Raw genomic sequence first — 25,645 nt, forward strand, 5'->3', positions numbered from 1 at the left:
GATATTTTTCTTAAGGCTTAACTGCCTAATACATACTTATAAGAAACTGTGTTGTGTGTTTTGTCCTTGAGGAAAAGAGAAAGTTGGTTATGGAAAATAAAGGGGAGGACGAGAAAAGAGCCAGACTATCAGGATGTGTTCAGCTCTTGATGAATAAAAAAAATCCAAAAAGTGCTCCATTTCTTTCCAATTTCCTTTCTACAAATGTCATCACAGCTTTCATAGGACTGCCATATTGCCTGGAATAACTCAGATTTCAAGCACTCCTTCCAGCACAACATCTGGCTTGGATTTTCTGTGGGTATTTAAGAAAATGATACTGGTGCTATTTGTGAACAGACTTAAACACATGTTGATGGTGATACTAGTTTATTGTGAGCTACGGTTGCACTCCAAGCAAGGAAAATTTTAACTTTTGACTCAGTGCCTTGTTCATCACTGAGATTCTTGAGAGGTAGCTTTTTCTAGAAGAAAACTGTAGTTTCTTGACTTCCTATGTGTGACATTAAAAAAGGAAAGACAAGAAATTTCTAATACAAAATAAAATGAAGTGCAGTTATTTTGGACTTACACTATAGCTTCTATATATAGGGCAAATAATGAAATACTCTTGGATCCAATAAAGTGCCAGCAGATTGATCACTATTTCTATCCCTCACAGTCCACTCAAAATTTACACAGCCAGTTGACCAGTAACTAGCAAGGATTTGACAGTAGCACCAACCAAGTAGCATCTATTTAATGGCCTGTCAGTGCTGCCATTAAACCAGCCATTTTTATGATGTACAATATGACCATAAAAATCATTTTTTTTCCCTGAGATTGGAGAGATGTCCAACAAGATTTCAGTCCAAGAAGCATTTTTCTTTCTGTGACTCTCTCTCTCTCTCTCTCTCTCTCTAAGGCACTGAGACGTAAAACAGAATGATGATTTAGGGGTATTTTCCTGTAGGACTCTCCTGAAGGTACTCAATTCTAATCATTCCATTTTTTTTTTTTTGCAACTTCCTTGGAGGCATCAGATATTTGCAGTGTTATGGCAACAAATATGCTTCCTTGTCCTTTAACATTCAATACTTTTTTTGGCCTATGGCATTCCTGCGTAAACAATTATTCATTTAATTTTTGCTGTCAAGTAACTCCTGCTGCCAAAGCCCACTCAAATCTGAGAGATGTATTCCCTCAGTTCATACCGTGAGGCTCACCACTCTAGAAGGCATGCATATGGTTAAATTCTGTTATCCAGTAGTGACAAAGTGCTAAAATGAATGTCTAATGTAGAGAGCATAGAGATCTGAGGTGTAGAGCGTAGAGATCTCTAGTGTAGAGATCTGAAGACAACTAAGGGATATTTAAGTACAGGCATCCCCCTGTATCTGTGGGGAATCCATTCTAGGCATCCCCCATGGATACAGAAACTACGGATACGGGGGAATGCTATAGGTGCAATGCCCCATGGGTGACCCTGCTCTCCACACCCATTACCTTCTGCTTTCTCCATTAACAAGCAGCCTTCATGCTAGTGGAAGGAGACTGTGAACGTTAACAAAAAGCAGGACAGTTCCTGCTTCCTGTTAACCTGATTGTGTAACCCTAGCAAGCAGGCTGTCTTGTAGTGTCTCTAAAAGAAAGAAACACAGCTGGTTGTTAAATAAGAAGGTAATGGAACCAGGGGGGGCATGGAGAACTGAAATCGCAGACACCAGATCTGCAGATTCAGGGAGACGTCTGTATAACCTTTAATTTGTATCTACAGGTCCAGCCTTGTTATACATGGATTTTTAATACACGGATTTGATTCAACACAAATGGACTGCAAATCAGAAGGAATATGCTGATCCCTGCAGAAGGGGAAAAAATGCACCCCTTTAAAATCACAGTTTAAAAAACTGCTTTTTACTGTTGCAGAGAGACAGTCATACAAGTGATTACAGGTATAACCTAAGTATCCACAGATTTTTCTATCTCAAAGCTGATGAGAAGGGCCCTTTAAATTAAAGGAAAACAGTCATTTAATAATGCCAGAGAGGGCAGCAGGCTGACAATCATTCTCTCTGCAAGCTTCACTCCTCCCTTCCTCCTGAGCTTCTTTTCACAGGCTAAATGGAAGGCTAAATGGCAGTGATTATCACCTTCTCCATTCTTTCCCCCTTGCTGGGGCTCCTGGAAAAGGGAGGATTTGCTGACTCCTAGTGAAGCCTAAGTGCCTGGAGACACTGATTACCTCTGTGTGCATTATGAAGGTCAGCAAGGCTGTTTTTAAATCACCGGAGGAAAGAGACTTTGTTTTTCAGATTGATTTGCTATAGTGCGTTTTTTGCCATCCATGTGAGTTCTTGGAACGGAACCCCTCAGGAATAATGAGTCTCAACCTGTACTCTTTTAACCTACACACATACACAAAATCTATTCGGTTGACATTATTTAATGTTGCCACCTTTCTCCGCCAGATTATAAATAAACTACACCCTTTTAATTACATGCAACCTGCCCTGATTCAAGAGGGAACTTTGCCAGATGAATTGGTATTTTTCTATCATGTGGGTAGATCTAATTAGAATATTTTTTAATGTACATAAAAGCATAGACAGGCACATTCCAAAATGCTCTGATCTAAATTTATCCTGCAAAGATGTTGCCTGCAAAACCTGTCTTCACAACATTTCTATGTCCAATGCAGAAAAGGTTTTGGAGAAGCACTCGGGAATTCCAAAAATTCAGCATGCCTCCAAATAATGACTTTTTCAATAAACTTTTATATAATCAAGTAGAGAAAGATCTAATGTTTCCAGCCGGTTTATTTTACAGTTGAGTGAATGCCAAATAAAGCAACTGACTGGGCATCATTGCAATTCTACTGCATAAACCCACAATGTAAGATGTAGCAGCTTAGAGGCAAAACTGTATCAAAATCCTTGGTGGGTTTATATTAGAGCTTCAGAGGACAGCTTTCTTGTTTGATCTTCCGTTTCCAACCACTGTGAGGTGTACTTTGATTTATAAACTAAAGAATACATTGAGCGGTATCTGAAATCGTGCGGATGCCAATGAGCTGAACCAGCCCTGTACCAAAAGTGCACAAAACCACAGGCTCTATGTTTTGACAGAAAGGCAAGCAGGCTTATGGTCCAGCGTCCCTCTTAGTCTAAGCCTGAAGCTATTTCCTAGTGAAGATTCAAAACGGAAAAAGTAGTAAATTAGGTCTACGCAACATCATTTGGTCTGCACTTCTGCACCAAAAACTCAAAACTTGCAGCTTAGAAACCCACAGTTTTGTTAAGTGGAATATGTTGTGCACATTAATCCAGTTCGGTCAAGTGTAACAGATTTTTCCTGCAGTAAATTTGAGAGTTCCACCCTTTCAAAAGGTCTGGATTTTTTAAATCCAGTGCTTTTGTTATGAAGAGAAAAAGGAGTTGCTTTATAAAACCCAATAAAGTGAACAGATGGATGGAGAATGAGGGAGAGGCAAGAACTGGGTACAGGATATGGCATCATACAACATACACTGGGTAAAGTGGTAACACACTCCCCTTCTTCCAGTTACATTAGAGAAATCTTCTGGTGCTTAAAGTCCTAGCAGTAATTCTGCCCATGTACTTAAATTTTCTTCACAAACATGAGAACCAAACATTTTTTGCCTTAAAAGAATACAAAAAAACGAAACTCACAAGAGTAAATGGCTTAATGACACTCTAAACTAGAAGCTCAATTTTATGTTTTTACTATCCAAATGCAGAAAAACAGATTTTCCTGGCTCTTGTAACTACTCATAAAGCAAATGGTAGGACAGGTGGCTGATTCAGTTCCCCATCACTTTTGGGGGGTGGGGGCACACAATCTTTTGACATTGCTAGGCAACTCAGGATGGAATATTAGATACATCCTAGCCAACTTGGAAACTGTTGATCAGTGGCTCCCCATAGCTGCTACAACAACTACAAAATATGTTTAATCTCCACCAAAGCAAATCTAACGATGCATGAAAATGAACAGTTTCATTTAGTGAAGCAAATTAATTTTTATTTGTAATGGAAAAAATGCCACTTTTCCTTACCTGAGCATATCAGAATGTCAAGGAGGAATGGCAGAAGTTGTGATTTCAGGGGAGACAGTCCTAGAAGTCTGGACCGGTCACAAAGCCCTGAACGCGGGCAGACTTTCGCATATCTTGTGCAACCAATTGGGACTCCACCATGTGGGTTGAGCAACAGCTGCAAGTCATGCCATATGGGGTATGCATGGATGTGAAAGAGTGCTGTAATGCTAATTCAGCATGGCCAAGTAGAAAACTCCCTATCTATCACGTGAAAGATTGCAAAAAAATAAGCAATGGAAAAAAATATATAGCTATTTGTGTGACTAGTTCCACCCTACATGCCAAATTACTGAAGCAATCTTCAAAAGCGTTCTGGTCGACAGCTTTAGTCACAGACATCTCCTTTCCTCTTGGGGTTACTTCTCTATTTCTCTTATGAGTTTCAAACAGAGAAAAGGGAATACTTTTCACTTTGCTTTTAAAAGTGCTTGCCTAGTATAACAAACCATACAACAGCAAACCCCAAGTTTAAGTTTCAAAACTCAGCTTTGAATAGGACATTTTTCCATATACAAAGGATAGTATTGTTTCCATCAACCCAGGTTTATTATACAGCAAAAATATAAGTTTCAAAAGCCATTCTTTAATATTATTAGCATGCATACAATGCAATCCCTAATTTCCCCTGGGGGCTGGGGATAAGAATAGGCCCTCGGTTTGGCTGTACTTGTCATAAGAGGCGACTAAACAGCCACCGGGTAGATGGGACTCGTCAGCCTGGGAAGGCAGCTCATCTGAGAGAAGGAAAACTCTGATCCCAAACCTCCACTGCCTTGTGGCTACACCCAGTTATGGAAAAGGCTTCAGGAGTCAACCTCGAGGCAAATCTGGAGCCGGAGTCCCTGAGGCAGTTCATGGCTGAACACAGTCATGTTCTGGCAACTCCTGCGATGCCGCTGGAACCAACCGTATTGGCCTCTGCCTTTCCATTGGACCATTTCAGCGACGTGGAGAGGGGGGATTTGCTGCATGGGTAACAGCCTATCCTCCATACCTACTTTACCCAGGCTTCACGCACTGGAGAGGACACTCTGTTCCAGAACCACCATTCAGAGCGTGACACCATAGTCTTCCGAGACTGAAGGATGCCAACAATACAATGCAATCAAAACACATTTAATATTTTGTATGTACAGTTGTAGCCGTCTACAAAGCTGAGTGATTCATGCAAATTTTAAGTGTAAGAATGACCCCTCAGTATAGTTATAATTTAAACTGATACATCCTGTTTTTATTTGAGCATTATTATTATTTTAAATAAGGTGCAAAAATCCATATAAACCCCTAAAAGCAACCAATAGTTATTTATATTATACAATACTGGACAGTATTGTTAGGATTCCCCTTGTGCAGAAGAACCTGCTTTGCTGTGAAGTCTAACAATGCTTTCCCCGAGAAGCAGGAAGTGCGTTTAGCCTTTTAAATACTATCCACTTCAAGGTACCATAACAGCCTGGACAGAATAAATACATGCCAACATAGGGAAAATATTAAGAGCCTGCAGGCTCTTGGAATGATTAATTTGATGAAAAGTTCTAGGTTTCCGACATGTGCACTTCTGTCAGTGTTCATAAGCTTTCCTTCAGCATCTCATAAAAGATAGCCAAAAGCAGGGGTGCTCACACTTTTTTGGCTAGAGAGCTACTTTGAAACCCAGCAAGGCCCGGAGATCTACCAGAGTTTTTTTACAATGTTCGCGCCATCATAACATATAACATTTATGTGTACAATGTATGTTGGTGTACCTTGCATAACAGCATGAGCCAATATTGCACAATACAACATAATTAACTATAAACATTTTTTGTAATTACTTGAGTTTACTTTGATGACTTGCACTGAAGTGAATCAGCCAAGGATGCATAGTCCGGACAGTAGCTGCTGACAGCCAGCCTCAAGCACACTTCCAAATGTTCATCAGTCATGGTGGAACGGTACTTGGACTTAATGATCTTCATGTAGGAAAAGGCTGGCTCACACTCGTAAATAAGTGGAGCCCTTCCTGCCTCAGGTGCTCTTATATCCCTGAGGGCCCTATTGCCTTCAAGCGGCTACAGCTGTGCAGCACACTCTGCTGGATGCACACACTGTGCAGCACACTCTGACACCACATCTACCTCCTCACTAGATCTTCCTCGATTCCAATACAAGTGGGGGGGGGAGCAGATCTCTATACAGACCAGTGCAAAAACAGGGGAAAGGTGCGGGGGAGGGAAGATCTCTATATAGACATCACAGCAAGACCAGTGCAAAACCCCTTGCACACAGAACCAACAGATGGAAGTTGGGGGGGGGGCAGATCTCCATACATACCAGTGCAAAAACAGGGGAAAAGCCCCAGTAGAGTCAACAGGGCTCACTCCCAGGGATGTGTGGACGGGAGAGAAGCCTGCCAGCGGCTCCTCTCCACGTCTACTCACGAGTCACGTCTCCTTTAAGAGACAGACCTGTTCACTGCTCTATGTTTGCATCTGTTCTATGCAAGTTCTCCTCTAGATGATTCAAGTGCATGCCACCAGTTTACTACCCAAGAAGCCATAAGTGACAGGCAGCAATTGTTTGTAGTGTTTAAAGATGCTCTGAAACAATTCCCTGGATGGCATCACTGTAATATGAGTGGAATCTACTATGGTGCATGTACTTCTTACAGGTGTTACTATAACATTTAAAATGAAGCGTAATACTTTTATTTTTATTAGAAGAATCTAATCACCCCACTGCAGACAGCTATGTGCATTTTGGTTAGCATCTACCACACACAACTGAAGCCATTGATTGGACTTGTAAGTCATTTCAAGACTTCATTCTGAAACTTGAAGCTGAATGAATTCAGTCACTGACATGCCATATTTTTGGTGGGGCAATTAATTTATCTCTTACAAACAGAGAGATACAAAACAGAAATGTAACCTTCTGTCTGTGAGAGATAAATGCTCCAAATGAATTAGGTACTTAATTCAAATGCCAGAAATCATATAAAGGATGCCCCCCATAGTGGTGGATCCCATATCTGCAGATTCAGGTATTTGCCGATTGGGTCTGCGGGCCCCCTGCACATGCGTTCCCCTGGAGGCGAGGGGAGCTCTGCTCCCCTCGCCTCCAGGGGTGCCTCTGAGCTCAGCAGAGGCCACAGATGTTTTTCATGCCTTATAAAGCATTACGAGGACCGTGGAAGCCCCAGAGGGCTTTAAAAACATGATTTCCAGTTTCTTTGTGAAACCAGAAGTCACGTTTTGAGCTGCTGAGCTTAGTCTGATCCCATCAGAGGTCGTGTATGGATGCCCATGGTCTCTGCTGAGCTCAGAAACCCCTCCAGAGGGGAGGGGAGCCAGGCTCCCCTTGACTCTGGAGGGTCCAGGCCACAGGGATGAGTGTTCGCCCGCATCCATGGTTTCAGCTATCTGCAGGAGGTTCTGGAATGGAATCCCCGAGGATAAGAAGGCACATCAGTATGCATGTGTGTATATACATGTAGGCAGGGATACGGAATGTGTTGCACTTGCTGGTATTCTGAGAGAAGGAAAACTCTGATCCCAAACCTCCACTGCATTGTGGCTACATCCAGTTATGGAAAAGGCTTCAGGAGTCAACCTCGAGGCAAAATCTGGAGCCAGAGTCCCTGAGGCAGTTCATGGCTGAACACAGTCATGTTCTGGCAACTCCTGCGACGCCGCTGGAACCAACCGTATTGGCCTCTGCCTTTCCATTGGACCATTTCAGCGACGTGGAGAGGGGGGATTTGCTGCATGGGTAACAGCCTGTCCTCCATACCTACTTTACCCAGGCTTTGCGCACTGGAGAGGACACTCTGTTCCAGGACCACCATTCAGAGCGTGACACCATAGTCTTCCGAGACTGAAGGATGCCAACAATGATACTGGTATTCAGATTAACAACCCATTGCAATGTAAATTCATGGGCAATGCTGCATCCTGCTGGGGTTTTCCAGTTGATTGAGGTTTCCCTGGGGTAAGTGGACATTTGCTCCCTTGCCCAAGGATAAGCCCTAGCGGCTGCAATGGGTTAACTCGGACCTGTGCCAGTAACATCGCTGGTGCAAGTCTTTGATGATCCATGCTGGTGGGCTTTTGGATATAGGAAGGGGTTTTGGATATAGCACAAGCCAGTGTCACCAATCCTGCCCCTTCCTGGGCCTGATCCACCTACCCCCCCCATCCGTCACTGCCCACAGCCTTCCTCTGCACCATTCAACCCCCTCCCCATGCTTGACATACCTGTGCTGGCAGTCCCCCCGCACATCCCTGATCTTGTCTGAGCTGGGAAGCTAAGCAGGGTCAGGCCTGGTTAGTACTTGGATGGGAGACGGCCTGAGAATATCAGGTGCTGTAGGCTTATACCATAGTCTTTCGAGACTGAAGGTTGCCAACCATCTCCCTATACTGAACACTATCTCCCGATCTTGTCTGATCTCTGAAGCAAAGCAGGGTCAGGCCTGGTTAGTACTTGGATGGGAGACCGCCAGGGAATACCGGGTGCTGTAGGCTTCTACCATAGTCTTTCGAGACTGAAGGTTGCCAACCATCTCCCTATACTGAACACTATCTCCCGATCTTGTCTGATCTCTGAAGCTAAGCAGGGTCAGGCCTGGTTAGTACTTGGATGGGAGACCGCCAGGGAATACCGGGTGCTGTAGGCTTATACCATGATCTCGGAAGCTAAGCAGGGTCAGGCCTGGTTAGTACTTGGGTGGGAGACCGCCTGGGAATACCGGGTGCTGGAGGCTTATACCATGATCTCGGAAGCTAAGCAGGGTCAGGCCTGGTTAGTACTTGGATGGGAGACCGCCTGGGAATACCGGGTGCTGTAGGCTTATACCATGATCTCGGAAGCTAAGCAGGGTCAGGCCTGGTTAGTACTTGGATGGGAGACCGCCTGGGAATACCGGGTGCTGTAGGCTTATACCATGATCTCGGAAGCTAAGCAGGGTCAGGCCTGGTTAGTACTTGGGTGGGAGACCGCCTGGGAATACCGGGTGCTGTAGGCTTATACCATGATCTCGGAAGCTAAGCAGGGTCAGGCCTGGTTAGTACTTGGATGGGAGACCGCCTGGGAATACCGGGTGCTGGAGGCTTATACCATGATCTCGGAAGCTAAGCAGGGTCAGGCCTGGTTAGTACTTGGATGGGAGACCGCCAGGGAATACCGGGTGCTGTAGGCTTCTACCATAGTCTTTCGAGACTGAAGGTTGCCAACCAGTCCCCCCAACAACTGTCGACTCCAGCCTACCTGTCAGCGCATATGAACCTTCTGCTGTGGCATTCCACCAGCACAGGCCCTTATTATGATTGAGCAGAAAGGCTCATGTCAAGTTAATCTGGAGCACTTACTTGGCACCAAGGCTAATTCCCGCCGAGTTGCAAACCATTCTGAGAGGAGGATGAAGTTATTCACAAGCAACTGTTTCAAGACATTATTTTATGTTTTTTTTGCTCCACAGTTTGTTAAAATCAAGAGAAAATTGGTATGCTGCCTCTTGTAGCCCAAGTTATACAGTCTTTTTAAGTCTTCAGAGGAAAAGGAGCTATTTGGGAGGCATTCTTGAAATATTTAGTGGCTACAAGCAGTTGTGTGTTTCACAAAACTGAATCAATTTGAAATTGCTCTAATTTTTATGCATAAAACGAGTCTACCTTAGATCAGCCAACTTGGCATGTTGATCTAATTTCGTGAAGAGAAAAATGCACTCAGAGCTCTTTCATTTACTTTAATCTGTCTGTTTAGCCTTTATGCAATGTAACTGAATGTGCACGTGTGTCCTGTGCACACTTATGTATTAGTCAATTCTTATGATTAAGTATAGTGCAAGACCATTAAAGGGAAGGGCATTTGCATTCTACAGTGAAAAATAAGTTCTGTAATAAGGTGGGCCAGATTCTGCACCAATAAAGAGGCAGTTTCTGAAACCTGTATACGTATACTGTAGTTTTAAAAGCATCTATGTTTTGCATAACTTTCTATTTTTACTTGATATCAGAAAGGGCAAAGACCTAAAGATCCATCCCCAAACCACTGAAAATTCTACTCAGACCCTCTCCTGATTTGGCTCGAAGGTTTTGTGAAGCACACTCCTACACTTTGCAAGCCTCTCTTGACAGCCAATAAGACCTAGAAACTAGATTCAATACACACATAGGGTTTCAGAGTAACAAATTCTGCACTGAATGCAAAACTGTGCTCTTTTATGAAATATAAGCAGCTCTGATGAAAGGAGATAGATTATATGCTGCATAAACAAGAATGTCACTGAAACTGTGATACCACAAGTCAACCAGAAACTCAGAAGGGTCAAGTGAAAACACATAATTGGTGTTACTAACAACCACAAAAGATGTGACTCTTGCCATTTGGTTTAAATGTTCTCATGTGATTCTTGTGGCTGTTCAATTTTGATTTCATAAGGGTATTTTTATCTATATTTTGTTTTCCACAGAGATGGTAGGGATTTTTTCTCAGAATCAAACTGCAATGACACCTCTCCCACCTAGTTCAAGAAACATCTGATAGAAGGTTTTGAGTATGCAGACAAAAGAAGATTTGGACACTTCCAGCAAGATGATTATACAGAAAAGGATGAGGCCTGACCTGAAATTCCTCTCAGGTAAATGATACATTTTACAGATATCTGAATGAATTTTCAAGTAAATAATCAGCATGGAACAAAACACAACCCGAGTAAATTCCCATGTAACACCACAACGTTTGTTCTGTTTCGTGCAGCCCAATCCAGTGGCACCCCACCAATGAAACTGCATGTCACAAATGTGCCATAAGGCACATTTGCGTCACCTGATGAACAAGCTGTGTTGGCAGGGAGGCCTGGGTTGCCCTGTTGACGCCGTAGATGAAGCCCCGGCCACCGGCAGAGCAGAGGTAAGCGCCAAGCAGAACAGGAGGGCACAGGGGAGGCATTCCTGGGTGGGGAGGGTAGAGAGACAGTGGAGCGAAAGGAGGGACAGGCCCAGGAGGGGATAGGACTAGCAGAGTCTTCTTCCACCAAATCTTATCCCCTGTGTCAGGCTCAGAAGGCCAACATAGGGCCACTGCTGGCACAGACTCGAGAAACCCCATTGAGCAGCTTGGTGCACTGCTCATGGTAAGGGGATGAATGTCCTGTTGGAACTCCAGCCTGCTCAGATCCAGCACAGGATCCAGCAATAGACATTTAGTACTGTTGCTCCTATGCTGGATAGGACAGGGCTGTAAATCAGTAATATACAGGTTGAGCATCCCTAATCTGAAATGCTCCAAAATCCAAAACTTTTTGAACATCAGCATGTTGCTCAAATTCCACACCTGATCTCATGTCATGGGTTGCAGTCAAAACAGTTGTAAACAATTTATTCTGCATTCACAAAGAAACGAAGACCCACCTTCAGCTGCGATATATTTTTTTCCTGAGCATGCCCAGATTCACCCACATCTCTTTATAAATATGCAAATATTCAAAAATACAAAAAATCCCGATACTCAAAACACTTCTGGTCCCACAGTTGGCAACCTTCAGTCTCGAAAGACTCTGGTATCGCGCTCTGAATGGTGGTTCTGGCACAGCCTCTAGTGTGGCTGAAAAGGCCGATTCGGAAGTGATAATCCCTTCCACGCTGGGAGCAAGTGCAGTCTGTCCGTGGTGTGTCTCCCTGGCTACAGGCCTTCTGGTCCCAAGCATTTCAGATAAAGAGTATTCAACCTATATATCTTCATAGTGTGGATTTTAAAAAAATACGATCTTGGAATATACCAACACCTTATATTTCCTAAAATGGTTCGACTGACACCATGCAAGTTGACAGTGGTGTGAGAATTTTAATGAACAAGTGGAGAGAAACCAGGATGTCTCCCTAGACAGGAAGTGCCTTGCATGAAACTAGGCTGAAGGCCAGACAAGCGCTGGATTTACATTTCAGCGAACCGCACTTGTTGCTCAGTGCGGCAGATGTCTCAACACAAGACAGATTGCTGCTGTCGACTTTGGTAGCCAAGTCAGGAAAGAGCTACACTTCATGAGCTAGAAAGTGACACGCCCACCTCTGGTGCTGTATGTATTTTATTCAAATCGCACCACCTCCTACTGAGGCGGGAGACGCTTCGACAGGCCTTGGTCCAATTCTGGATGCTAAGAAAGACAGAAGCCTTGCAGCAAATGTTGAAGGAAAAATATAAAAAGTAACTTCTATCCTAAATTTAGACATGATAGAGGGGGGAAAAAACTAGGGGAATGTGACTCAGCTACTGAACCACAGAGATGCCCAGGGAGTAGCACCAGTTGCCCTTTCCGACAGCATGTTTTGTATGATAATCAATCCGTCTGAGTCTGAAATATTTGCTACCATCTAGCTTTGGGAATTCCATGTCAAGTAACTGCCATTACCTGTGGCTTGATCTCCACATTAGCACTCCATTACCATCTGTAATCAACAGGATTTTATTCCAGCAGTGTACCCTGTCATTTGATATTGTTAATGTGATCAGAAAATGGAGATATTCTGTTAATTCAAAGGCTGAGCAAATAAGAAGGGCAAAAAAAAAAATGCTGGCGTAGGGATATTGCTACTCTACGGGTAAAGAATCAGGGTGGCAGACAAAGAATGTGGCCTGGATACTTGGTTAGTAAAGTGCAGTCATTTTTAGCCTCACCAATTCCTCTTGCACAATAGAGCGATTGAACCTCTGCGCCTTTTCTTTCAACTCATTTCCAAACACTAATTTGTCCTATAGTAGAGCTTTTAAAGTGGCAACAATATTATAGTATAGATTTACTTAATGGATGGGGTGGGCATTATTCTTACCTATTATTAAGGATATTCATATCCAGACACACAGTCCTTGAGCAACAGATCATAAAGCTAATCACCATCAAAACTAAAGCCATTAGGCATAGAACTAAGAATATATGAAAGACCTACATCTCTGCAAAAATGTGCCATACCTACCATTTTAATGGCACAGTCTCAATTTGCAGCTTATTGAGTCACAGGTGTCAAAAACTTGGGCACTGACTTGGGGGTTTTACCCTAAAAATGAAAAGACTCAAATAGACTCGAGTCTGTTGCTTTTTTTGCCATTTCCGGGGCTCGACTCGCTTTTCAAAAAGACTCAGACTTGAGTCAAAATGATTAAAAAAAACAAAACAGCTCTGGATGAATTGTGACAGCTGCCATTATTGTTGTTCACATAAGACAAGGGGGGGGGTGGAGACTTGGGACTCGATTCAAGTCTCCAACTGCTCTAGGGGGCTGATTTTGACACTTTCAAATTCAGGGGCAGGCAGGTCACATGAAAGCTCCACTCACCAAACCAGTCTTTACATGGAGACCTGCCTCCATTTGAAGTGGCAGCTGCAGACAGCCCGCTCTCTGCAGCAATGTGTTCTCCCCCCCCCGGTGCAGGGCAGGGTGGAATCAGGCTAAAGCCAGCTCTACTTGACACTATTCTTCTCTTTCTAGGTATGCTAGTTACTAACAGTTAGTTACTAACAGCAGTTTAGCACAGTGGATTCCCTGGATACAATGCCCAGATATATAGAAGCTACGCATTTTCAACACCTCCTCCTTTGTGCATATTCAGGAAATGCAACAGGAACCTGGATCCAATCCAACAGGATCCAATCATTCCCCACAAATTCTCACCAGCATGTCCTGAGCCTACCCTTCATTGTCAGAGCAAATGCATAATGTTATTACTTTGGTGTGAGCAAGTCTGGATGACACAGAACAAAGACAGGCGTATCACCGGTTCACAGAGGAAGGTGTAATGAGAAAAACAGAATCACTTGTGTTTCTAGTCTCAGAGATAAAAGACAAGGGAATTATGTCTATCCAGGAACAGCCTATCACAAAGACACAGCATGGGAACAGCCTGTACATTACTCTCATGGCTTTTTAAAACCTTATAATTAGATTCTGATAAAAACAGCAATATTAATAATTAAGACTTCAACTACCTCAGACCCCAATCAAGTCTGTTTTTGGAGAGTGGATTTCAAAACTGCAATTCCTTTTGCAAAAATCACCGAGTTCAACAGTGGGTGGTTTAATATTAAACACTGTTAACCTTTTGATTAGATAGGTTATTGCTCAGGCCAAAACAAGGGCACCTTGCTCAATCCTGTCATTTTGCACTTGACGGCACAACCATGACTAGAAGGGTGGATTTTTTCCCATCTGCTTAGAAGCCAACATTGTGATACACTCATCTAAGGAATCACTGATTCCACAACAGGCCATTGTTAGACATGGTGCAAGACCAAGGGAATGCAAGTCGACAGCTAAGTAATTAAACAAACAAACCCTATACTTAGATTAAAAATAGCTTTGTTTAGTTGGAATGCTGTTCCAAACTGTACCCGAGCCACCAAACCCTAGCATTGCCGTAACCAAACAAGTGAAAGTCATGCAAGCTTCATACTTTCTAAAATATAAGCCAGCTTTTTCTTGAAGGGAATCCCTTCAACATGGCATGTGTAGGCCAGATAGATATGTCAGGGGAGCAACTGTTACCCTGCACATGCCTGATCTTGTCTGATCTCGGAAGCTAAGCAGGGTCAGGCCTGGTTAGTACTTGGATGGGAGACCGCCTGGGAATACCGGGTGCTGTAGGCTTATACCGTCTTTCGAGACTGAAGGTTGCCAACCATTGGCTCCTGGAGGAAGGCTGCCTTGGGCCAATCTCCCTCCCTTGGAGGGCAGGGGCCAACCAGACCCAGTAATCAAAGGGGCTGTTGCTGGCGCGGCTGCTCCACCCAGGCTCTCCCTGGATCTGGGGTACCTGAGGTTGGGCTGTGGGGCACCCAGCCAGGCTGCTTCCCTGGTGCCCCCATGTCCAGATCCAGCTTCCATAGATCAGGGTCACTTTTTCTTCCCTTCAGAGCAAAGGAAAGGGCAGGGTATGGGCAAGGCTGAGAGAGAATCAGCTTGGCTTCTGTAAGGGTAAGTCTTGCCTCACGAACCTTATAAAATTCTTTGAAAAGGTCTACAGGCATGTGGATACGGGAGAACCCGTGGACATTATATATCTGGACTTTCAGAAGGCGTTTGACACGGTCCCTCGCCAAAGGCTATTGAAAAAACTCCACAGTCAGGGAATTAGAGGACAGGTCCTCTTGTGGATTGAGAACTGGTTGGAGGCCAGGAAGCAGAGAGTGGGTGTCAGTGGGCAATTTTCACAATGGAGAGAGGTGAAAAGCGGTGTGCCCCAAGGATCTGTCCTGGGACCGGTGTTCTTCAACCTCTGCATAAATGACGTGTTGAGCAGTGAGGTGGCTAAGTTTGCAGACGACACCAAACTTTTCCGAGTGGTGAAGACCAGAAGTGATTGTGAGGAGCTCCAGAAGGGTCTCTCCAAACTTGCAGAATGGGCAGCAAAATGGCAGATGCGCTTCAAAGTAAGTGTAAGGTGATGCACATTGGGGCAAAAAATCAAAACTTCACATATAGGCTAATGGGTTCTGAGCTGTCTGTGACAGATCAGGAGAGAGATCTTGGGGTGGTGGTGGACAAGCCGATGAAAGTGTCGACCCAATGTGCGGCGGCAGTGAAGAAGGCCAATTCTATGCTTGGGATCATTAGAAAAGGTACTGAGAACAAAACGGCTAATATTATAATGCCGTTGTACAAATCGATGGTAAGGCCACAGCTGGAGTATTGTGTCCAGTTCTGGTCGCCGCATCTCAAAAAAGACGTAGTGGAAATGGAAAAGGTGCAAAAGAGAGCGACTAAGATGATTACTGGGCTGGGGAACCTTCCTTATGAGGAAAGGCTACGGCGTTTGGACCTCTTCAGCCTAGAAAAGAGACGCCTGAGGGGGGACATGATTGAGACATACAAAATTATGCATGGGAAGGATAAAGTGGATAGAGAGATGCTCTTTACACTCTCACATAACCAGAACCAGAACCAGGGGACATCCACTAAAATTTTGTGTTGGGAGAGTTAGGAGAGACAAAAGAAAATATTTCTTTACTCAGCGTGTGGTTGGTCTGTGGAACTCCTTGCCACAGAATGTGGTGATGGCATCTGGCCTGGACGCCTTTGAAAGGGGATTGGACAAGTTTCTGGAGGAAAAATCTATTACGGGGTACAAGCCATGATGTGTATGCGCAACCTCCTGATTTTAGAAATGGGCTATGTCAGAATGCCAGACGCAAGGGAGGGCACCAGGATGAGGTCTCTTGTTATCTGGTGTGCTCCCTTGGGCAGTTGGTGGGCCGCTGTGAGATACAGGAAGCTGGACTAGAAGGGCCTATGGCCTGCTCCAGTGGGGCTGTTCTTATGTTCTTAACTACAATTCCCAGGAAGCCTTGCAGGTCTCTTGTTATCTGGTGTGCTCCCTTGGGCAGTTGGTGGGCCGCTGTGAGACACAGGAAGCTGGACTAGATGGGCCTATGGCCTGATCCAGTGGGGCTGTTCTTATGTTCTTATGGCTGTGGCCTCCAGTGATTCAACTCAAGTTGCCGCAGCTGCACTTGAGAGTGTGACCACTCACCTCATCTGCCTGGTTCCATTTGAGTACTGCTGCTGCAGCGAGCAGTCCTGCCCCTTCTGGTCACACTACTCCCCTGAGCTCTCGCGAGACCTCCAATGAGTCTGCAGCCAGATCGGAAATTGCAGCTTGTGACCACCTGGCCAAGCTGGGAGCTCCACTCGGCCATTTTCATGAACCCCACACTGCGGCCTGTCCCCTTGTATCATGAAAGGATAGATTAATTATACTACTCATTCTGCTCTTCCTCCAATGAGCTCAAAGCAAGTTCATTGTTCCTCAACTTGTCCAAGCGCCCCCCCGTGAGATTTCATATCTAAGAGGCGACAAGATCTGCAGAGTCCACATCCTTCCGCTCAACAGTCTACCCACAAGTATCCCACACTTACTTGCAAGTTTCTTCACCTGTTACAGAACCAAACTTTTATCTACACAAATTCGTTTAACAAACACCTCTCTGAATTGAACTGCCTCGAAATTTGCTTGCTCTAGTGGTTCAGTATGACAACTTTCCTAGCAGACTTGTCAGCCTGATAACTTCTCAGCTCTTTATTAATCAGCCTTTGTTTAAGTGTAATTTTCCTGCTATGTGATTTATGTCTTGTAAAGACAATGATTTACAGAATGGTAAATGGTGATGCACTATTTATAGAAATAATTTCACTTTATTCAAAGTGCAGCATGGTAGAAAATACCAGTATTCGCCCCCCCCCCATGCTAGTAAACCTACATTGCACTTTTGGGACAGAGCACTATCTAATTAAGTAAAAGGAAGGTTTTTTTTTCAATAGGCAGAAGGTAATTAACACAGCTGGCACCTGGCCCAGCCACTCAAATGCGCACACATTTTTGAGAAGTTAAGTGGGCTCTTTACTTAATTAGGAACATCCAGAATATCTGATCTATAAATAAATAAGCTAAACATTCATACGGAAGGTGGTTGATATGATCAAGCAGCCTTTTGTGCCTTCAGATCATCGCTTAGAAAAATAGCAGCCTTCAAGAAAATGAAAGTTGGCCTTCCGTAGAGTTGGCCTGCCCTTCATTCCATGGTGGTATGATCACATCTAGGGACCAGGGTAGGACATCTCAACAATGAGGCTTACTATACCAGTGTAGCCTATCATTTTATTATTAGAACAAAACTTGAATCCCACTCAGGAGCTAACAAAAAAAAAATAGTTGCTTCACTTTTCCCAAATCCAGAGCAAACCTTATAACCAGTTGCTCCAAAGTGCTCCCTTGCTTTAATAGTTAGGTGGATGCCCTCTGGCCTCCAGATGGCACCCAGTGAGTCTCCACTGCGAATTCCATTATCCACAGACGTTATATAACATTGTCTTGGATTCATTTAATTTCCTTTCTTGGATAAATCACCACCCAAACCTCCAAACCACTCATTTTAATTCGTTAGAAGGGCTACCAAGTCTTCCCAATAATGTGGAAATGTCACAAGATGTTCACTGTAGAGCAGTTACCCAAAGCACATGCAGGAATTACAGGTTGGGCCTCATTATCCACTGGGGTTCCGTTCTGGAACCCCTGGAAGATTAAAGAAAAGCTTCCAGGTTTCTTGCTCTTTCATTGTCACTCCAGAATGCAAAGGTATAGACACTATATCACATTCAACCAACAGAGTGGGTGAACAGTGGAATCTAATAGAATGAATTACAATTATTTAACAGTGCGAAGATAGGAAATTGGATTTTGGTGCTTCCCCCCCCCTTCTTACAAGGCATTTAAAGGTGGACTCCGTTATCAGTGGTGTGTCAAATCAGTGGTTCTACCTGTAGTGGGCCTTCTCAGCAATTGCACATGACTTTGGAATGTTCTCCCAAGGCCCATATGCCTGCTACCGACTCTAATGTGCTTCGGTAGCAGGCAAAATCATTTTGTTTACCCAGGTTTTTGAATTCAGACCATTAGCTGTTTTATCCTCTGCTGCTGCTTTTAAAGAGTACAGTGAGCCCTTTATTTAAAGGACTTTCATTTAATCGATTTTGGAAATAATAGACACTGACTACTTATTAGAAAAAAACTAATGATACATGATTTGCATATGTGCATGTGTAACAGTGGTGAGTTACATCAGTGGATAATGAGGTCCCACACTGCACCATTAAAATTTGAACTTAATGAGCAGAGTGAGAGAGAGAGAGGCATGAGATTAACCAGATGACACTCTTTCTCTCGATACCGAGCTAAACAAACGCATTGGTAAAGCAGCTACCACGTTTTCCAGACTAGCAAAGAGAGTCTGGTCCAACAAGAAGCTGACAGAACATACCAAGATCCAGGTCTACAGAGCTTGCATCCTGAGTACACTTCTGTACTGCAGCGAGTCATGGACTCTTCGCTCACAACAGGAGAGGAAACTGAACGCTTTCCACATGCGCTGCCTCCGACACATCCTCGGCATCACCTGGCAGGACAAAGTTCCAAACAACACAGTCCTGGAATGTGCTGGAATCCCTAGCATGTATGCACTGCTGAAACAGATGCCTGCGTTGGCTTGGTCATGTCGTGTGAATGGATGATGGCCGGATCCCAAAGGATCTGCTCTATGGAGAACTTGTGCAAGGAAAGCACCCTACAGGTAGACCACAGCTGCGATACAAGGACATCTGCAAGAGGGATCTGAAGGCCTTAGGAGTGGACCTCAGCAAGTGGGAAACCCTGGCCTCTGAGCGGCCCGCTTGGAGGCAGGCTGTGCAGCATGGCCTTTCCCAGTTTGAAGAGACACTCGGCCAACAGTCTGAGGCAAAGAGGCAAAGAAGGAAGGCCCATAGCCAGGGAGACACACCAGGGACAGACTGCACTTGCTCCCGGTGTGGAAGGGATTGTCACTCCCGAATCGGCCTTTTCAGCCACACAAGACGCTGTTCCAGAACCACCTTTCAGAGCGCGATACCATAGTCTTTCGAGACTGAAGGTTGTCAACAAAGTTTGCGTAAGGATACTTGCCAGCTGAAAGCAATAACCATATTGGTGGCTGGGAAAACCATTCCTGAACACAATTGTTTTTCATTTGATAGGGTTAAAAGACAAGAACCTTGCATTTGAATGATCTTGGAATGATCTTTGAGTTCATTACTAATGACACAAATATTCTGCAAAATCAAACAAAAAAAATCACGTAAGGCATCAAGCCTGACTTAAAAGTAAATCACAAGAGGAGGAGATGATTCTGTACATGCACAAGTGACTTGTGGTCCTGAGGGCAGAATTTTCCTCTCTTACTAGCAGTAAGAAGATGCTCAAACATCCAAGCATTTTATCTTCTTTGACGCCAGTGAACTGCTTGTTGCAATAGCTAATGTGCACTCATTTCTTTACTTAACTGTTTGGAAGCTTGTTGTTAATCGGCCTGCAGCCATTTCCATTAATTAAATGTGCCTTACACAATAATGGTGGCGTATTTCACTATAACAAGGTTGCAAAGTTAATACGGTACAATGAAATCATGAGGCTGAAATATGCCTTTTTGTACACCTCCCTAGCGTACCCAAATGGAACACAAGAAATTGTACAGAATCTTAACACAATACCAGAACTAATTTCTGACAGTCTCATAAACAGCACACTACAGGCGTGCCCCAGTACCCACGGTTGTTCCGTTCTGGAAACCCTCATGATTAAATGAAACCACAATTACAGACGAACTCTTGTCCCTACTCTCTGCAGCCATGGAGAGCTTTGCTATCCTCACCTTCGGAGGATCCTCTGACCCAGAAAAGGCTGCAAATGTCAGATGGAGCCCAAGAGCTTACACAGCGTCACTTCCCGTTTCTCTATGAAACGGGAAGTGATGTTTTTAATGCTTTATAAGGCATTAGGAGGCCCAGGGAAACCCCAGAGGGTCCCGCAGACCAGATCTGTGTATAACTGAATTTGCGGATACTGGGTCCCCCTGTACTTTGCTTTTCTTCTTAGTAGCTCATGCAAGGCTGCCATAGAAGCTGCTTTTAAACTGCTTTTAAGCAAGTCCTACCCTCCAAATCCTCTGGCCACACTTGATCACTAGCGGGGACGACCCAACATCTTCTGACACTGGAGGTGGCACTGTTCCAGCGGTTCCCAAACTCTGTCAACAGGCAGCTCCCTTGACCTACTGGGCCACTGGCCGTGGCTCCCTGCTAGGGCTACAGACCTATACATTGCATAGGGCAACGAGTTTTTCACAATCCCCTGGTTGGTTTCCGCGGCTCCCCAGGGAACTACAGCTCACAGTCTGGAAACCATTGCCCTTATCCAGCGATGTGCCAACTTCTGCTCCTCCAACTCTCCAGTGTCCTAGCTTAGCTCTCCCTTCCCCTCCATCTTTACTCTTCCTCTCCTCCCTTCTCAATCCAGGACGTGGAAGAAGGAGGAGGGGTATTGGAGGCAAGTCAGCAGATAGAGACGGACACCCTTCTTCAAATCTGCTGCCTCTGCTTCAATTGGCCTCATGGATGAGCCGGCCCTGATCAATAGGCAAGGTCACAGCTTTGCAACCATTTCAATATGCATATTATGAGTAGACTAACAAACTCTCTCTTGTTTTCCATCAAGAGTTTTCCATTGTTCTCAAATAGTGACGGTGTCCACAGACACAAAGGACACTGATATAGTCGGTACGTAAATTTCAAATCCTTTTCACTCCAGCAGGATCCAAACCTTTACTGCCCCTCTTTCCAGTCCCTGCAACAGATAAGCTTCTTCAGGGTACTCAAGGGGGCACACGGGGCACCATTTTGTACAACTGTTCCACTTCTCTCATGTATGCTCTCACATTTGCACTACTGTTGATCTCTGCACAGGGATGTAACAGAGACTCTGCTGCTCTTCTGCAAGCAGATACTTTAGCCCAATCTGAGTTCATCAAATCTGAATACATCATGAGAAGGCTGGCAAACACGCGCACAACTGATAAATACAACATAAGAACCCCCCTGCTGCGTCAGGCCAAAGGCCCATCTAGTCCAACTTCCTGTATTTCACAGTGGGCCTCTAGCTACCTCGGGGAGCACACAAGACAACAAGATACCTGTATTTTGTTGCCACTCCCTTGCATCTGGCATGTCTGAGGTAGCCTGCTTCTCGAAACAGAAGGTTAAGAACGTAAGAACATAAGAACAGCCCCACTGGATCAGGCCATAGGCCCATCTAGTCCAGCTTCCTGTATCTCACAGCGGCACACCAAATGCCCCAGGGAGCACACCAAATAACAAGAGACCTGCAAGGCTTCCTGGGAATTGTAGTTAAGAACATCAGAACAGCCCACTGGATCAGGCCATAGGCCCATCTAGTCCAGCTTCCTGTATCTCACAGCGGCCCACCAAATGCCCCAGGGAGCACACCAGATAATAAGATACCTGTATCCTGGTGCCCTCCCTTGCATCTGGCTTTCTGACACACCCCATTTCTAAAATCAGGAGGTTGCACATACACATCATGGCTTGTAACCCGTAATGGATTTTTCCTCCAGAAACTTGTCCAATCCCCTTCTAAAGGCATCCAGGCCGGATGCCGTCACCACATCCTGTGGCAAGGAGTTCCATAGACCAACCACATGCCAAGTAAAGAAATATTTTCTTTTGTGTCTCCTAACTCTCCCAACACTCAATTTTAGTGGATGTCCCCTGGTTCTGGTGTTATGTGAGAGTGTAAAGAGCAGCTCTCTATCCACTCTGTCCATCCCCTGCATAATTTTGTATGTCTCAATCATGTCCCCCCTCAGGAGTCTCCTTTCTAGGCTGAAGAGGCCCAAACGCAGTAGCCTTTCCTCATAAGGAAGGTGCCCCAGCTCAGTAATCATCTTAGTCACTCTGTAACAATACATACAACTCAAGAGGTACACATTTTGAAATTGGATTCGCAAAAAACTCCTGACAGCATCACAACCTTTGATACAACATGAACTGAAATGTTTGTAATTTCTTTGGATTGAATATTATGCACACATCATGGTTTGTAACCCATGATGGACTTCTTCCCATTTATAAATCTGTTCATTTCCCTTTTAAAGGCATCTAAGCCAGACACCATCACCACATCCTGTGGCAAGGAGTTCCACAGATTAATTACATGCTGGGTAAATAATTTTTTTTCCATTTCTACTATATCCTTCCTACCTATCTACCTGTGGGAACAAGGATACTAAGAACATTGTCAACATGCCGTGCAATTTAAAGTCGCAAGCACAGCGTTAACTGAATTGATACGTTGAAAACATTCCATTTTCTTGAACTCAACCAGAGGATGGGGTGATTTCCTTGGGCAGCAGGCTGTCTCCTCACCTCCAACCATGAATTCCAAAGTTCCTCTCGCTACTTGTAACTAGCAAGTTATATTTCTGGGAGCTGCTTTGAAATGATTTAATTTCTGCAAACAATTGCTTAACAGCTGCCAAACCCAAAACGTAATACAATTAAATCAGGATCCCATTTGGCTGCTTCCACCTCCTACTCCTTTCACCGCCATGTATTAATAGAGGAGCCTTTCCGAACTAAAAACAGTCTTTCCCTTAACTTGTGACCTGAGAAATGTCTGCTTTCTCTCCCTTTAATTTATGAAAATTATCCAACCACTATTTTCTTCTATAGAAGGGAACCTCACTCTTTGCAGTTTACTAACAGTACAGTGGCTTTTGCTTTTCACACAGGAGGCTAGAAATTGATTTGCTGTGTTAGGTTTGACATTTCATGCTGCCAAAATGAGGCACAATTATAGAACAATTATTTTTGAATGTGTGATTGTGGTGCTATAAAAGCCTCACGAAGGAGACCAATTTTAGGAGAAATTTCTTTTACCTCTCCTACCTCTTTTTTTGCGTGCACAGCTGGAGATCCAGTTACTTTTCATTGTGCTTGAAAATGTTGCCTACTGGTTTATTCTTTTCAGACTCCATATTTGCTGGATCCAAGACACGGGAAAAATACAGGGAAATTGTGGGGAAAAAGAGGGCTAGAATTGTACATTTACACTAAAGCCTGGCTAGCATGAAGGAAGAAAGGAGTATTTCACAGAATAAAGCAGATTTATTATTCTAAGAGAGAAGGACCAATTAATCGTAGGTGGTGGTAACATACACATGCAGTGATTTCATCAGTTCATCTGCGCAACATCTTCCAAGTTAACACATCAAATGGAACAGTTCAAACCCAAGGTTTCCTCTGAATGTGTTGATTGGGGGATTTTCAAGTAGGAGTAATTTACAGACCACCCTTCAATGCACGGGGTGACAGAAGTCACCACATGCCAATTTCTCCAAAACGAAATGTATTTAATAATCCCTTGGTCCAGCATGCAGTCTAGTAAAAATCATGAGCCTATAATGGAACTGAAAATAGAATTGGTATATAATAATTTACTCATCTAAAAAAAAAAAAAAATACCTGGACCTTCCAGTGCTCAAAGATGCATTTAACAAAGGATTTGTTTATCCCACTGTATCACACCTTTCTTTGACTACAGTATCAACAATGAAATGCAACAGAGGAGACTTCTAATGTTCAGAAGGAGAACCTCTATGCATTTGTGTTAGGTTATCACTATCAAGCGACATTTATCGATACTTTTGTTTAAATTCCAATAAAAAGTAAGGACAGTGATACAGTTGGACCCCAGTATCCAAGGATCCGGCATTCATGGATTGAACTTACCAAGGATGCCAGCTGAGAAGCTTTTATAGATCCAGGTTGCGCTGAGGTTGCTTGCTCCTCCTCCAAAACCCTTCTCAAGCTTGGAAAAGGCAAGGTTTTGCTGCCAAATGGTAGGAGCTCTGATTTTTGCACCTTTTTTGGTTTTACTGTTATTCTCTAAACTTGGACCCTGGTATCCGCTGATTTTGGTGTCCATGGGGAAAGTCGTGGATACCGGGGTCTGACTTGTATAGTTAATTCAATTTCTAGAGAACAATTTTCGAAGTAGGCATCTGGCAGAAGAGATTCTGACCTGGTCACACTGAAGTTTGTATCCCTCAGCACTCGTGAATGACATTGAGCCAGAGGTTGTTTCTAGGTCCAAACTCTGAAAACATCTGGCAATTCTAGTCTCTCTCTCTCTCTTCCCCCCCCGTTTATATATATATATATATATATATATATATATATATATATATATATATATATATATATATATATATATATATATATATATATATATATATATTCCCAAGTCTATTCCTTTCTGGGAAGAAATCCAGTGGTTAACTGTTGCCTTCTTTTAAATGACAGAGGATGATTCATGCGTCAGCCTATGAAGTGAAGTATTCAATAAGCACTCAAGCAGGGAAATGGGTTATTAAATCAGTGTTCCTTAACCACTTCTTGCTTATAAAGAGGATTCCTTAGATTTCAAGTCTTTAAGTAGTTATTGTTACAAGGCACCAAAGTATCCAAGTGGCTTTTATGGCTTAAAACAGATGGCACAAACTCACACAGAGCTGCTATGTGGCATTCACAAAATCCTGCCATGCTAGAGACTAAAGCAGGAGTGAAACGCATTTCATACAGTGGGCCAAATAGCGTTCATGGCACCTGCTGAGAGCCAGAAGTGAGGTCATTAAGCAGGAAGTGGCATCAATAAGCAGGCAATGGCCAGAAATAAGTACTTTGTTCTCACCTAGGAACTCATGAGCTGCAAATGACAGAAGAGAAAAGAGGCAAACCTTGATCATCCTGATATTTTCAAGATATGAGAGAGCCCAATTATCATGCAGGCTGCCATTTTGGCAGTGCCACCTGCTTAGGCATCAACTTCATAGCTCAGTAGCTGAGAGGTGCTCTGCTAAAGTCATGCCTCAGCAGAAGTGGTGTTGCTGAATGGGTGATCCATGGGATAATGGAGCTCTTCCAGCACAACGGAAGCTTCTCCCTCTATCACCCTCCTTGGTCTGCCTCTGATCCTATATTGTTCATCAGCTTCTGAAGCATCCTCCTATCTCTCCCTCCCAGCACCTCAGCAGAGGTGACGCTGCTGAAAGGAGATGCTGGGAGAGCCCAAGCACTGCTGAAAGGGTGGAACTCACGATAATTGCGGCCCAGCACCTCCCTTTCAGCAGTGGAG

General features: G+C 44.0%; 1 protein-coding gene and 1 pseudogene across 2 annotated transcripts in view; one reads left to right on the forward strand and one right to left on the reverse strand.

Moving 5' to 3' along the window:
* Positions 1–25,645, reverse strand: part of PLXNB2 (plexin B2) — a 364,491-nt gene that overhangs the window by 125,699 nt on the left and 213,147 nt on the right. The gene's annotated exons all lie outside the window — the stretch shown is intronic.
* On the forward strand, positions 14,597–14,718 carry LOC136657718 (5S ribosomal RNA; annotated as a pseudogene).

Source organism: Tiliqua scincoides, chromosome 7 (assembly GCF_035046505.1).
Source record: "Tiliqua scincoides isolate rTilSci1 chromosome 7, rTilSci1.hap2, whole genome shotgun sequence".
Taxonomy (NCBI): Eukaryota; Metazoa; Chordata; class Lepidosauria; order Squamata; family Scincidae; genus Tiliqua; species Tiliqua scincoides.